Source organism: Bidens hawaiensis, unplaced genomic scaffold, assembly GCF_021521415.1.
Source record: "Bidens hawaiensis isolate Kalapana, Puna unplaced genomic scaffold, B.hawaiensis_p1.1 tig00028810_1, whole genome shotgun sequence".
In the NCBI taxonomy this organism is placed as follows: Eukaryota; Viridiplantae; Streptophyta; class Magnoliopsida; order Asterales; family Asteraceae; genus Bidens; species Bidens hawaiensis.
This window is the reverse complement of record NW_027494735.1, coordinates 267,209-282,135: the sequence shown is the minus strand read 5'-3', so window position 1 is coordinate 282,135 and position 14,927 is coordinate 267,209. Positions and strand designations below refer to the sequence as shown.

At 34.5% G+C, this 14,927-nt stretch overlaps 1 pseudogene across 1 annotated transcript; it reads left to right on the top strand.

Moving 5' to 3' along the window:
• Positions 1-742: 742 nt before the first annotated feature.
• On the top strand, positions 743-6,572 carry LOC143577802 (heat shock 70 kDa protein 16-like; annotated as a pseudogene). The gene is made up of 8 exons (XR_013143172.1): positions 743-746; positions 790-1,934; positions 2,468-2,665; positions 2,769-2,862; positions 2,957-3,171; positions 6,115-6,225; positions 6,305-6,435; positions 6,512-6,572. The product of XR_013143172.1 is annotated as a heat shock 70 kDa protein 16-like (transcript).
• Positions 6,573-14,927: the final 8,355 nt, after the last annotated feature.

The following is a 14,927-nucleotide window of genomic DNA, read 5'->3' as shown; positions in this document are numbered from 1 at the left end:
TTTGGTGCAGTGGGTTGACAAAATTTTCAATTTGAAAGTTAGACAATGAACAATATTAAACACTCTTAGGAGATTCTCAAAGTTCACAAACAAGTGGCTATAGATTCATTTTTTACTAAACAATCTTAGAGTTTTGGAATATTTTAGTAATTATTAATTTATAGTTTTGCTAAACGAATATATTTACATTGAGATTAAAAAAAAAGTATTATTTTATTATTTTATCGATTGGGGTTGAATTTTATACTATTCCCAAGTTGTTAATTTTATCTAGTAATAAGGGGGTGTTTGGGTTTCCTTATTTTACTTCCTTATAACTTTTCATTAAGTTAAAAAGTTACATAAGTATAACTTATGAAACTTTTCCTCTTATGATGTAAGCAATCCCAAACACCTTATTATTATTCAAGAAGTTAACAAGTTATAAGTCGGTAAAAATAAGCAATCCCAAACACCTGAGAGGTTCTAATTATTGGCATGTGAGATTAAACGCAGATGTTTAGAAGCTGAAAAGGCTAATAATTATTGTACAATGAAAGGTCGTTAAGTGATCGAACACCTTCATTTTCATTTCATTTCGAAACGTAAGCACTTTGATTCTCTTGTAGCATCACTGATTTTCGTTAGCACTACAATACAATTCATGTTCATCTTTATCACCACTTGTATTATCTTTACTAGTTGTATTATTTACATTTTGATGTTGGCGTTAAATGACTTCATGCTAAACACTTTTTGACAGACAGGTAAGTTGAATCAGTCTAGACTATACATACTTGTGATAATGAGTGCCGTTGGGTTTGAAGAGCTGTGTTATTGCTGCCGAGAGGCATGGTGGAATTGATGTACTGATGAATTATGGATTGAATTGAAGCGCGAGAGTGGTCTCATTTGGTCAGAGTCAAAGATTTTTCGGTTCTGCAGCGCTCAACAACTATAATCCAGAATCAACTATTTCTCAGGTTAAGAGGTTGATTGGCAGGAAGTACACGGAACCGAGTGTGCAAAATGATATTAGGTTGCTTCCTTTCAAGACTAGCGAGGGCCCTTCCGGTGGCGTTTTGATTCATTTGCAGTACTTGAACAGAACATGGTCATTCACACCGGTTGATATTTTGAGGATGTTGTTTGCACATTTGAAGCAAGTAGCCGAGATAAACCTTGGATCTTCTGTTAAAGACTGTGTTATTGGGATTCCTTCGTATTTCACAGACCTTCAAAGGCGCGAGTACCTTAATGCTGCATTGATTGCTGGTTTAAAACCTTTGAGGTTGATTCACGAATGTACTGCCATTGCGTTAGGTTATGGTGTGGGCAAGCCCGACTTCCCGAGATACAGACCAACTAATGTTATGTTTGTAGACATCGGGCACTGTGACACCCAGGTCTCGGTTGTGGCTTTTGAATCAGGGAAAATGAAAGTACTGTCACATTCTTTTGATGAAAATTTGGGAGGTCGAGATTTTGATGACGTTTTGGTTAAACATTTTGCAGAAAAGTTTAAACAAGAATACAATCTTGATATTTACTCGAGTAATGATTCTTTTATGAGACTTATGGCATCATGTGAGAAGTTAAAGAAAGATCTAAGTGCGGATGTGGAAGCGCGGTTTACTATTAAGTGTCTAGTTGGTGATATAGATGTGAACGGGTTTATAACAAGGGATGAGTTTGAGGTATTGTCATTGGAGTTGCTAGAAAGGATAACTGTTCCTTATATTAATGCTGTAAAGGAGTCTGGCATGAGTGTTGACAAGATATATGCTGTTGAGCTTTCGGGTTATGGATCTCACGTACCAGCTATTTCTAAGAAGTTAACTTCCATTATATGGAAAGAACCGAGGAGAATACCGAATGTTAGTGAATGCGTTGCTAGAGGATGTGCTATTCAATGTGCAATGCTTAACCAGACTCACCAGTTTAAAGATTATAAGGTTCGTTATCTGCATCCTTCTGTTACTAGTACTTTTCTATGATTGTCTGTTTAATTTGATTCTCTTAGCTACAATTTATATTATATTGATTGCTATACTTCAAACTGTATAAGAATGAAAAAAGAAGGTTTTTGTTTGTTTATTTGCTGTAGAGTGAAAACAAAAGACATGATATGTCTGTTTATTGAGTATAGTAGGAATATTATTTCCATCTTCAGAATTATTTCTAATGAATAGTTAATCATATTTAGGCAGAGTAGTTTTTAGGATGACCTTATTAATTAATCATTTTCTTTTTAGCTTCCAATAGTTTGATGTCTATTTCTCACAAATGTTGAAAAGTGGACTATAAACCGGATCTGGTGGTCAAACCACACCATAAATGAAGCTTGCGCATGTCATTAAGTTGTTCAATAAATTTCTTGATTGGCAACAACTAGTTTTCGTTTATTGATCGCTTCTATAAATTGGACTGGTTTATCCTTCATTATCTTCTTGATTATGTTCTAAAACGATTCATAATATTAATGTAGGTTCAGGATTTATTTCCTTACTCGCTAGGATTTCTAGTAGTTGAAGGTGTAAACGAAACACAGCAAGATATTACCCTTTTTCCCAAAGGCAGCTCATTTCCAAGTGATCGCGTGATTCAATATCCTGGAACCCCACAAGGCATTGACGTTTTTTACACCAACAAGATGAACTTTCCGGCTGAAGTTGGTCGATTCATGGTAAGTATCTCATAAGCTTGTGCTCATGAATGTCATTTGACTCATTTCACATTTTGCCCATTTGTATTCATCTTACTTATATAAATTTTATAATTTCTTTTAGATTGATCTACCTTTCATCGTACAAAAGGCGAAAGTTGAATTTGGAGTGAAACTTAACGTTCATGGAGTATTTGAAATAGAATCCGTGTCAGTAAGTATTGCTTCTTGTTACTAAAAAAATGGTGAAAATGGATTAAAACATTATGATATTGATCTCAGTTTGGTTTGTGACTTCAGCTTATTGAAGAGCAGGCCCTGTACCTAGGAGTTTTTTTTCTCCTGCCGAGAAAATTTTGGCAAATAATATTCAAATTTCTGACAATTTGTATGTGTCGACTACAAAAGAAGAGCTTGCTGAAGCTCAAAAGAGAGAACAGATGCTTTCAGAACAAGATATAGAGGCTGAGCAAGCTAAAGACCAAAGAAACACCACAGAGGATCGTGTTTGCAACACTCGTAACAAGGTATGCGTTTCATTAGGATAATTAAGTAATGTCTTGCTTTTGATTAAGCTTTCATTTGTATTGGAAATCTAGAAAGGTGTCTAGAATTAGGGGTGTAAGCAGGCCGAATCGAGCTTGAGCTCGTTTATTATTTATTAATTATTTTATATACATTTATATTGAACTTATATATGTATATTTAAATACTTTAATTGTAGTTATATATAACTAAGGGTTTCGCCGAGGCGAGCCCAAGCCTTGTTTAGGTTTGAGCTCAACTTGTTTAGAGTCTATTTCTAAAGTTCAAGCTTGGTTCATGAGTAGTTTTTAAGCCCGAGTTTGTTTTTTATTAATTACTTATTTGTATGTTTTCATAGTTTTTTACATATATATGTTTAGTTACAAATTTTGTATATAATATAAATACATTGTTTAGTGATTTTTTTTCATAATTGTATATATGATAATTATTATATACGTTCATATTAAATAAAAAAAACATTCAAATAAAGGCTCTTTTAGGCTCGCGAGCTGGCTTGAGCTCGATATGAGAAGCTCGTGTTCGAGCTAGTTCACTAAACGAACCTCAATTCGATTTGAGTTTTTAGCGAGCCCATCTTGAGTAGCTCATCCTATATATAGCGTAAAGTATATTATTTAGTTATTATTTAGGGTTGAATTATTATACAAAGGCTAAAAGTAACAAAATGAGAAGTGTGATAACCATAATTAATTGACATGTGTCAAGTGGGGACCAAAGGAAAATGGTATAAAAGTAATAGTACACATTTTCTCTCTCTGCATGCAAGTCACATATTAATTCCCCCATTATTTTAAAACGTTTATAACTTTTTCATATGATATTTAAAAAAATAAAAAGTTCACCATAATAAAAAACGTTTTTTAATCTTTAATGAGTATAATTTTGTTATAGAAAAAAAAATTACGTCATTGTGTCTTTGTTCATCACCGTGTCTTTCTGATTGTCATTGTGTCTTTCAGCTCATCATTGTGTTTTTTTAGCCCAAGCCTTGTTTAGGTTTGAGCTCAACTTGTTTAGAGTCTATTTCTAAAGTTCAAGCTTGGTTCATGAGTAGTTTTTAAGCCCGAGCTTGTTTTTTATTAATTACTTATTTGTATGTTTTCATAGTTTTTTACATATATATGTTTAGTTACAAATTTTATATATAATATAAATACATTGTTTAGTGATTTTTTTCATAATTGTATATATGATAATTATTATATACGTTCATATTAAATAAAAAAAACATTCAAATAAAAGGCTCTTTTAGGCTCGCGAGCTGGCTTGAGCTCGATATGAGAAGCTCGTGTTCGAGCTAGTTCACTAAACGAACCTCAATTCGATTTGAGTTTTTAGCGAGCCCATCTTGAGTAGCTCTTCCTATATATAGCGTAAAGTATATTATTTAGTTATTATTTAGGGTTGAATTATTATACAAAGGCTAAAAGTAACAAAAATGAGAAGTGTGATAACCATAATTAATTGACATGTGTCAAGTGGGGACCAAAGGAAAATGGTATAAAAGTAATAGTACACATTTTCTCTCTCTGCATGCAAGTCACATATTAATTCCCCCATTATTTTAAAACGTTTATAACTTTTTCATATGATATTTAAAAAAATAAAAAGTTCACCATAATAAAAAACGTTTTTTAATCTTTAATGAGTATAATTCTGTTATAGAAAAAAAAAATTACGTCATTGTGTCTTTGTTCATCACCGTGTCTTTCTGATTGTCATTGTGTCTTTCAGCTCATCATTGTGTTTTTTTTAAGTACTAATAACACCGTTATGTAATAATAATATGCAAATATAATGAAAAATACCAACAAATTATCTAATACATAAAACACAATGATGAATACATATTACACAATAACATGAAACATAAAACACAATGACCTGAAACATAAGAAACAAAGGTGAATACATATAACATAATGACCTAAAACGTAAAACACAAAACTACATATTACACAATGACTTGAACATAATACACAATGAACATAATACTATTTTTCTCAGATTAAGTGAATGCCACATGTGTATTATGAACAAAATACAATGAACATATTACAGAATGACTAAAACGAAAGGACAAGTAGAAAGACAAATGTTGAGCACAAAGACACAATGACGAACAAAAAGACACAATGATGTTGTAATCTTTGTATTAATTTTTATCTTTAATATGAGTATCAATTGAAAAACACAATGACCAAAATCTATAACACAATGCATAGAAAAACCCAATTAAAAAACACAATGAACCAAATAACACAATATAAAAAAACCCACTATTTTTTTATTTTATACATAACAGTATGACATTCATATTAAAGATAAAAAACGCTTGTTATTATGATGATTTTTTTATAAAATGGCGTATAAAAAGTTATGGACGTTTTAAAATGATGGGGGAATTGACATGTGCCTTGCATGTAGAGAGAGAAAGTCATCATAAGTGGGTTATTGTCTTAATGTCATTCTCATGAATTTTTATTTTTAAATTAATATCTACCATCCAAATCTAAGATTAATGAATTAGATTCCTTCTCACCCTTCTCATTTTTGTTGTACTTCGCATTTTAACCTTACCCTATTATTTAATCATAATTTCATATATAATAATTAATATATATGTTTAATACATACAATAAAAGTTATATAATTAACAGTCTCGTTTAGGATTACGAGCCAATTCGAGCTTGATAAGTGAAGCTCGGGCTTTGGCAAATTTATTAAACAAGCTTGTTTTTTGACCCGAGCTTGTTCAAGTTTAGTTCAACTCGAGCTTCTAGCGAGTCCAACTCGAGCGGCTGTGCTCGTTTACACATCTATATGGTATATACTAATTTCAGTTAAACTATACATATCTTTATCTAAGAGAATTCATGCATTTTATCACTTTGTTTTCGTAGCTTTTAGATTCTATAGAGATTGAAAACTTGGATCCGAATGCTAGAGCACAAGCGACAAAACGTCTGCTAACTTGTATTGCAGATTACCGTTCGATTGCTGATTCACTGCCCCCTAGCTTGAAAACGGAGGTATTTTATAATCCTCTTGTTCATGTTTTAGTACTTTTATATGCATGGGAATATAATCTAAATTGTGATAAAACTTTAGGTCAACAATGAATGTAGTAAAACTGAGCAGTGGTTGAGTGATCACTCCCCTCAATATCATTTACCTTCTAATAGCTTTGACCTCTTGCTCTGGCCAGAATTTGTTAAATTCTCAGTGGAATCTTTAGAGAGGTTAGTTTTAAATTTTGAGCATGGTGATTAGCTTACCTGCTACTTATGATGCACATTATTATATTCTATTCGTTAGGAGGTGCGAACGCATCGTGGGGTCCCAAATGGACAAAAGCAAGGGCATGCAGGTTGATTAATGCTGTAACCGTCAAAGGTGATTCGAAACATTCCATGAAGATTAAGAATGACAAGAAATGGTACCTTGCATCAATGTCATTGTTGGGTCCATGCATTTAGAATTGTTGTCACTAACATCTGATTTAAACTTAAACTAGATGGGATCATCCATTCCAACCACATATAATCTTTTACACAAGTTATTAAAATTTTAGGGGTCCGTCGACTTTTGGTATTGTGCAAAGTTTCTCAATATTTATAGGATCCATCGATTTTGTATTATCGGTTTTATCATTAGGTGACTTGATCTGACAACTCCCACTTTCAAATTTGACACTATTATGTGAACGTGAAAGTTATTCCGGTTATTTGTTTACTTGTTCATAATACTATACTAGATGATATTAATGATTTCGTGGTTAAGATGCTTATAAATACAGTATCAACAGATGCAGTATGACTATACACTCGAACATCGATCCGAGAAGCAATGAACATGACAAATTAGACTATTCAATAAAAACGACAATAATATTAAATACAGAGTTCTAAATATTCAAGTATGTATACATAAAAAATACAAACTCAAGTAATATGACAAAATCACTTTCCAACATTGTGTGAAATATTAAACGTATATAAGTTATTTTATTAAAGTTATAACATTGTGTGACATACTTCCCACTAACTCTTGTCTTTTTTTTTATTTAGAAGCTCATCTGTATAAGTTTATATATTAAAAAGTTTTCACCCACTCATAATATATTTTAGGAAAAAAAAATATGATTTGTGCCCCTGTGCTGGATAGGTGGGGGCACTATACTGATCTTATTCTCAATTCGCGCGTTCTAAGCCACTCGACTTTTCATGCAGGCACATTTAATTCTTGTCGTTAGTTTTCCGTCCGGCAGTCCCTTTTTGATGAACAACTCGTACCCTGTGATAATGAGATTTCCACATGTGCCCCTCTGGCTTAATTTCCCTCAAATATTTGAATTAACCTTTTTTTAATTTAACCCCTCAAAGTTATGGAAAATTCTATTTTGGTCCCTGCGGATTTTTTTATAAAATTATAAAAAATCCAGTTTTTATAAATTTCAATCAAATAACATCCAAATTTCAACCCGAACCTTAATAAAAGTTAAATATTTTTCAAAGTTTTCAATCGAACGGGCCTGAAACTTCAACCCCAAACTAGTTTTTTTCACACTTCTCAACCGAATAACATCCAAACTTCATAAAACTTAAAAGAAAACTTTAAAAAACTTGTTTTTTTTTCAAAGTGTTCAACCAAAACGGGTCGAAACTTCAACCTGAAACTAGTTTTTTCTACACTTTTCAACCGTATAATATTGAAACTTCAACCCAAAACTTAAAAAAATTTGTTTTTTTTTGAAGTTTAAAACAAAAACGGGCCCGAAACTTCAACCCGAAAATTAAAAAAGGTTGATTTTTTTTCAAAGTTTTCAATCAAATGGGCCCGAAACTTCAATCCAAACATCGAAACTTCAACACAAAAATTAAAAAGTTTTTTGTCCCAAATTTTTCAACCAAACGGGCCCGAAACTTCAATCTGAACACCAAAACTTCAACCTGGAACTTAAAAAAAAAGTTAATTTTTTTCCATGGGTTTTCAATCAACGGCCTCGAAACTTAGAAAAAGTTGATTTTTTTTACAAAGCTTTCAACAAAACGGTCCCGAAATTTCAAACCGAACAACGAAACTTCAACCCGAAACTTAAAAAAAGTTGATTTTTTATAAAAAGTTTTCAACCAAACGGGCCCGAAACTTTAATCCGAACGCTGAATCTTCAACCTGAAACGTAAAAGAAGTTGATTTTTTTTTCAAAATTTTCAATCAAACGAGCCAAAACTTCAATCCAAACACCGAAACTTCAACCCAAAACTTAAAAAAAGTTAATTTTTTTTTCAAAGTTTTCAATCAAACGGGCCTGAAACTTCAGCCCGAACGCCGAAATATCAACACGAAACTTATCCCGAACACCCAAATTTCAACCAATCCAATAGAGCATCCAATATGTATATATAGACACACACATATATGATTGAGTTTAGGAGATAAATCAAGTTATTGCGAGAAATGTGGGAAATCAATTCAGCCAATCAGATTTTTTCTTTTTTTTTCTCTTTTACTTAAATGCAGAGGTAGAATGGTAAAACTTTCTATCTAATTTATATGGAAACTATTGATTGAGCAGATCATACTACGGAAACTCTGGACCTCTTTTATTTTTTTTTTTTATTTTTTTTTTTTCATTTGGTCAACATTATTAATAACCACTATCCCCATACTTTTAAAATTAAAACATATAAAAAATTAATGGTCAACTGATTTGACAATACATTATACGAACCGGTACAGAGATAATACATATACATTATACGAACCATCCTGCATTATACATACAATACCACCCCACACATCCTACATTATACAGATAATTCCATCCTACACTACGGATTTAAAAATAACATACGCATCTTAAACATCCGACAAAACATAACAATCATACACTTCAGATCCAATATTCACATACACATCCTACAAAACATACACAATCCTACACTGCAGATCCAATATTAACATTAACCTACACATCCTAAACATCCTACAAAACATACACATCCTACATACAATACATATAACATACACACACATCCTATAGTGCTATACACTATCATACAATACCATTACACAAAATGTACAAACCCAATAAAGCCAAACATTATCATTTCACATCCCTACACTGTCATACACAGAAAATTCACATTTCAAAACAACCATACACATTATACACAAAATATAAACATCATACATTGCCTTAATTTTCCCTTTAGTAACACGTTTGATCACCATAAAACATCATAAAATAGGTATTATTTTAATACAACTACACTAACATTCTATTAAACGAAGTTTACACAAACGAAGTTTACAACACTCGTGCATATAGTCTGTGTAGGCTCAAGCGTATAGTCTGTGTAGGCTCATGCGTATAGTCTGTGTAGCTTCTTGAACCTTTGACTTTGTCAGATGACATTATTCGAGTTAATTAATTAACGTGTAAAAAGGGAATGAATGACTAGTTTTAATTTATTAGCTTACACTCAAAAGACTGCTCAAACTCCTATGAATGCAACTCCTCATGGTGTTTCAAGTCACGTCAATTAAGCTACTCAAGGACCCCGATGTAACAACTCGGTTTTTCCAAAATAATATTTTATATTCATTGACCCGACTCGTTTTACGTTCGGGAAATTTTATCGATAAACGTATCTCTCTTTTATCACTAACATAAATATTGGTTATTTTGTTTCGTCTTCTTGAAGCCACTTAAGGGGTAGCTATGATCTAAAATTGCTGTTTTTTAGAGGATATTTATAAGAGGATTGCTTGAGGACAAACAATGTTCAAGTGTGGAAATGTTTGATGTACATATAAATATACATCTTTTCGGCATCAAATAATCTCTAAAAACTGCAATTTCTATCCAATAACATAGCGTAAAAGATTACTTATCATAATAAAACATAATTTCAGGTGAAACCAAGCCTCAAACGAAGAAACAAGCAAAAAGACAAAGAAAAAAAGAAGAAAACACAAGAAAACAAAGAAACACGCCCCCATGCCTCAAGAAACACGCCCCATGCTTCTGAAACAAGAAAAGACAAAATCTGGAAGCAAAAGCACGTGGCCGTGCTCATCATGCACGGGGCCGTGGATGAGAACACAGAAAAGACAAAGAAGAATTGAGCACATGTCACTAAAAATCACGGGGCCGTGCCTACCAACCACGGGGCCGTGGCCACGTCACAGAAAAGACAAAACAAATCTGGCACATGTCATAAAAATGCACGGGGGCGTGATCATCAAGCACGGGGCCGTGCCTCACCATCCAGAATGCCTATAAATAGTGACTCATGTTGCACTCATTTGGTGTGCCTTGAAAAAAATTCTCTCCGGTTTTCACTTATAAAAACACACACTAACACTCACTTTGAAGATCTAGTGAAGAGTTTGAAGGTTTGGAGGTCATCACCACTAATCATCATCATCAACCATCATTACCATCATTAAGAAGAAGGGTTCATCTACATTTGGTTAGATTGTTCCAAGTTTAATCATGTATTTGTTATTATCAATCATCTCAATGTTTATCACTATGCTCATTATGAGCTAAACTCCTTTTACCATCTAAACTCTATGAAGAAGCTTTGTTTTTGTAAGTCCCCTTGGGGCGTTGCCGATCGATACGAGATCCGCACGAGGTCTAGGAGTGCGGAATCCTCCTAGACTCGTTTATTGGTGTAGAAGACGAAGAACACAATTACACACAAACACATACACGAACAAACACACGAATGGGATAAACACATCTGCAGATCTTTTATATCATAACCAAACCATGTTACAAAACGAACAAAAACAAAGACACGGCCGACCCGAGGTGAGCTCTACCTCGGGCCGTCCCACACGACTCTGCCTCTCTGTTTCTCTCTAGCTACTTGAACTGAACACACAATACTCTAATTTTCTGGATACTCAAACCTAAACAAGACACATATATATATATAGACAAAACAACTTCGCGGGCTTGGGCTTGGGTCAGTAGGCGAAGTTGTTATAACTTCGCCTATGGTGAAGTTGTTCTAACTTCGTACTTCGTTTCCGCTGATCAGAATTGCATAGCGACGGTCACAAAATGCACCAACAGACTCCCCTTTGACCGTTGCTCTCAATTCTAACAAACACAAAAGATCATCTGTTACAAAACATGCACCAACAGACTCCCTCTTAACTGATGATCTTCTGTTTGCTCTTCAACCAGCCGTGTCTGAAACTGTCTTGTAGCTTCACAAATCTACCAATCATCCAGCGTCTTCCATATCAGATCTCCCCTTCAGTGTAAGCTTCTCCGACTATATAGATTGAGGTCTTTGAAATGCATGCATCCCCGTGCCTAATTGATCATCTCAACCAATCACGTGAGTCCTTCTGACTTCACCAACACGTGAAGTTCTTCTAACTTCACCAACACGTGAAGTTGGGCTCCCTCCACAACTTCACCAACACGTCGGCATACGATAAGGTTTAATCTTCAACTACTCAACATCAAGTGATCAATTTCATCACAAAACCACCTTGACAGAATTTAACACACATGACCATTAATTAATCCGAAGCATCTTCAATCACCAGGGATAACGATCAAGAACATAAACACTTTAATTCCCGATTAAATCCAACTTGTTCCAGAATTTTCACTTTAATAAATAAGCATCACGTTTCAGGATCCAATTCTCGAACGCCTTGAAAATAACATAAATAATATGCTCTGACCGCAATCCAGTAACGACAAAAACCTTCAGTTCAATTTGACTTTCTTCAGTTGGTCAACCTCGAACAACAACTATTTCATTGCCCACAAACACCCAAATATGTGTCAATATCCAGTTTCAATCAATATCCCATTCACAACCTCAACCCCATATCCAGAGTTGACACGTATTTGTTCACACGTAAGACCAAGAGATAACAAGTTTCACTCGTTGACGGAACAACGTCTTAGGTCTCACAATAATCGTGTACACCTGGCCATACAGACGAAAACTCCAAACAATTTTTTTTTTTTTTTTTTTTTTTTAACTTCGCCTAAAGTCAACTTCGCCTAAAAGTCAACTTCGCCTGTCCATAACTTCGCCTGTCCATAACTTCGCCTAAACCCTAAAATTTAAGCGACAACTTCGCCTGAACCCCATAACTTCGCCTGCGGCGGCTGTTCGGCCAAAAACGCATCAGAAACGTGCCAGGAACACCAAAACGCAGATCTCGAACCATAGCATAAGAGCCTAAGGCTCTGATACCACTTGTAAGTCCCCTTGGGGCGTTGCCGATCGATACGAGATCCGCACGAGGTCTAGGAGTGCGGAATCCTCCTAGACTCGTTTATTGGTGTAGAAGACGAAGAACACAACTACACACAAACACATACACGAACAAACACACGAATGGGATAAACACATCTGCAGATCTTTTATATCATAACCAAACCATGTTACAAAACGAATAAAAACAAAGACACGGCCGACCCGAGGTGAGCTCTACCTCGGGCCGTCCCACACGACTCTGCCTCTCTGTTTCTCTCTAGCTACTTGAACTGAACACACAATACTCTAATTTTCTGGATACTCAAACCTAAACAAGACACATATATATATAGACAAAACAACTTCGGGGGCTTGGGCTTGGGCCAGTAGGCGAAGTTGTTATAACTTCGCCTATGGCGAAGTTGTTCTAACTTCGCCTATGGCAGAAGTTGTTACAACTTCGCCTATGGCGAAGTTGTTATAACTTCGCCTATGGTGAAGTTGTTCTAACTTCGTACTTCGTTTCCGCTGATCAGAATTGCATAGCGACGGTCACAAAATGCACCAACAGTTTTACTTGATAATTAACCAAGACATGTGATGTAGTCTAGTAAAGTACAAGGTTATATTACAATTATCTTTTGATGAGAAATGTTTCACCATCTTAAATCACTAAATCAAAGTTGGTGGTTGTCAATATCTTTGGCAATCGTTCATGATCGATTCATGTTATTGAAAGATAGAAATACTTTGATACATTATCGAAACATGGATCCTTATATTGTACTTAGGATATGTTAACGGAATGTGAATTATAACCTACATAAATCAACCAAGGGGAGGTTGTGTGATGAACTACAACCACCCGAAGTTGTTAGAATTGGTATTTGAGAAATCGAAGTCAATCATAATCTTTCTACTTTACGAAACTACTTGTCAACTCAAATCGACATCATTGAGATGGTATGACATTAGGAAATGGTGGACTTTAAAATGCGCATACCATCTCCTTAGTGCCGAAGATGCTCACTTAAGGCTTAAGGAGCTATCTATCATATATTGCTACGACAAGTTTATCACATGTCTACATATTAATTATCAATGCTAAAATGGAGTGGATTATTGATCTTAGATGGTAACCTTCGTATAATTGAACAACTCGTTTAGAATCTCTTGTCTCGGTCACCTATATATTATATATATAAGTATTTATATTTTATAAAAAGTTTAAAAATCAACCCCAAAATGATTAAAACATCCGATTGAAGTAAAACAACGATTTATTATTAGAAACTTTGTGTCCACGGATCGATACTTGGTTCTTACCAATACTATTCTACATATACGATAAGTACACTTGCCTATTTTGTGTGTGTTTAGTCTTTGTAGAAATCACTTTTATAAATTTAAAACACGATCTTGTGCAAAAGCTAAATATCTAACCTTTCATATTTTATACCACTAGCACGCACACGTCATCGAAGTTTTTGGCGCCGTTGCCAAGGACACGGTATGTTTCTAAGAACGATCCAAGTTTTAATTTAATCATTGTCTATAATTGTACAAATTTTTAACTTCTATTTTATTTTATCTTTAATTTTTACTAAATATTAAACTATATAATTTTACGGCTAGCCTAATTTTTAACCTTTATTTACCTTACTTTTGAAATAGTTCAACTAACTTAGACATTAGTTTAGTTTAAAATAGCTTAACTTATAGTTTAACTTTAACTAACTTTTACTTTAGTGTAATTTTGATTTAACCTCATGTATGTCCTCTACTTTCGAGCGTGAGCTTGTTTCTCCACTTTCTGAACTGGAACGACTCTTTCGTCGACGAACTCGTAAACGGACTACAGAAACCGCAGAAGCAATCAAAGACGAATCAGTAAACGCCACCGCATCAGGAGAAAATCAAACCGAAGAAATGATGGCGGCCCAGAACAATGAGCCGAACATGAGCCAGTATGCCAAGCCAACTCTCGAAGGCTATGACAATGGAGTGGCTCCACCCGAAATTACCAAAAATTTCGAAATCAAATCAAGCACCATTCATATGGTGGAAAATTCAGTTCAATTTCATGGTCTCCTCGACGAAGATCCTCTTTCTCACATATCTCGATTTCTACGAATCTGCGGAACTTTTAAAATCCAAAACTGTTCAGACGATCAAATCAAACTCAAACTCTTTCCTTTCTCTCTAAGGGGCCAAACCCTAGAATGGATAGAATCTCTTTCCTCTGATTCCATCACCACTTGGGACCATATGGTTGAACAGTTTCTCCTCAAATATTTTCCACCTGACAAAACTGCCAAATACCGAGCCAGCATTACCCGGATTCCGGACTGATGATGATGAATTGCTACACGCAACATGGGAAAGATACAAAAGTTTTCTGAGAAGGTGCCCACATCATGGACTGAGCGTGTGGTTACAAGTCCAAACTTTCTTTGACGCACAATCCAGTCAAAACAAACAGGCCA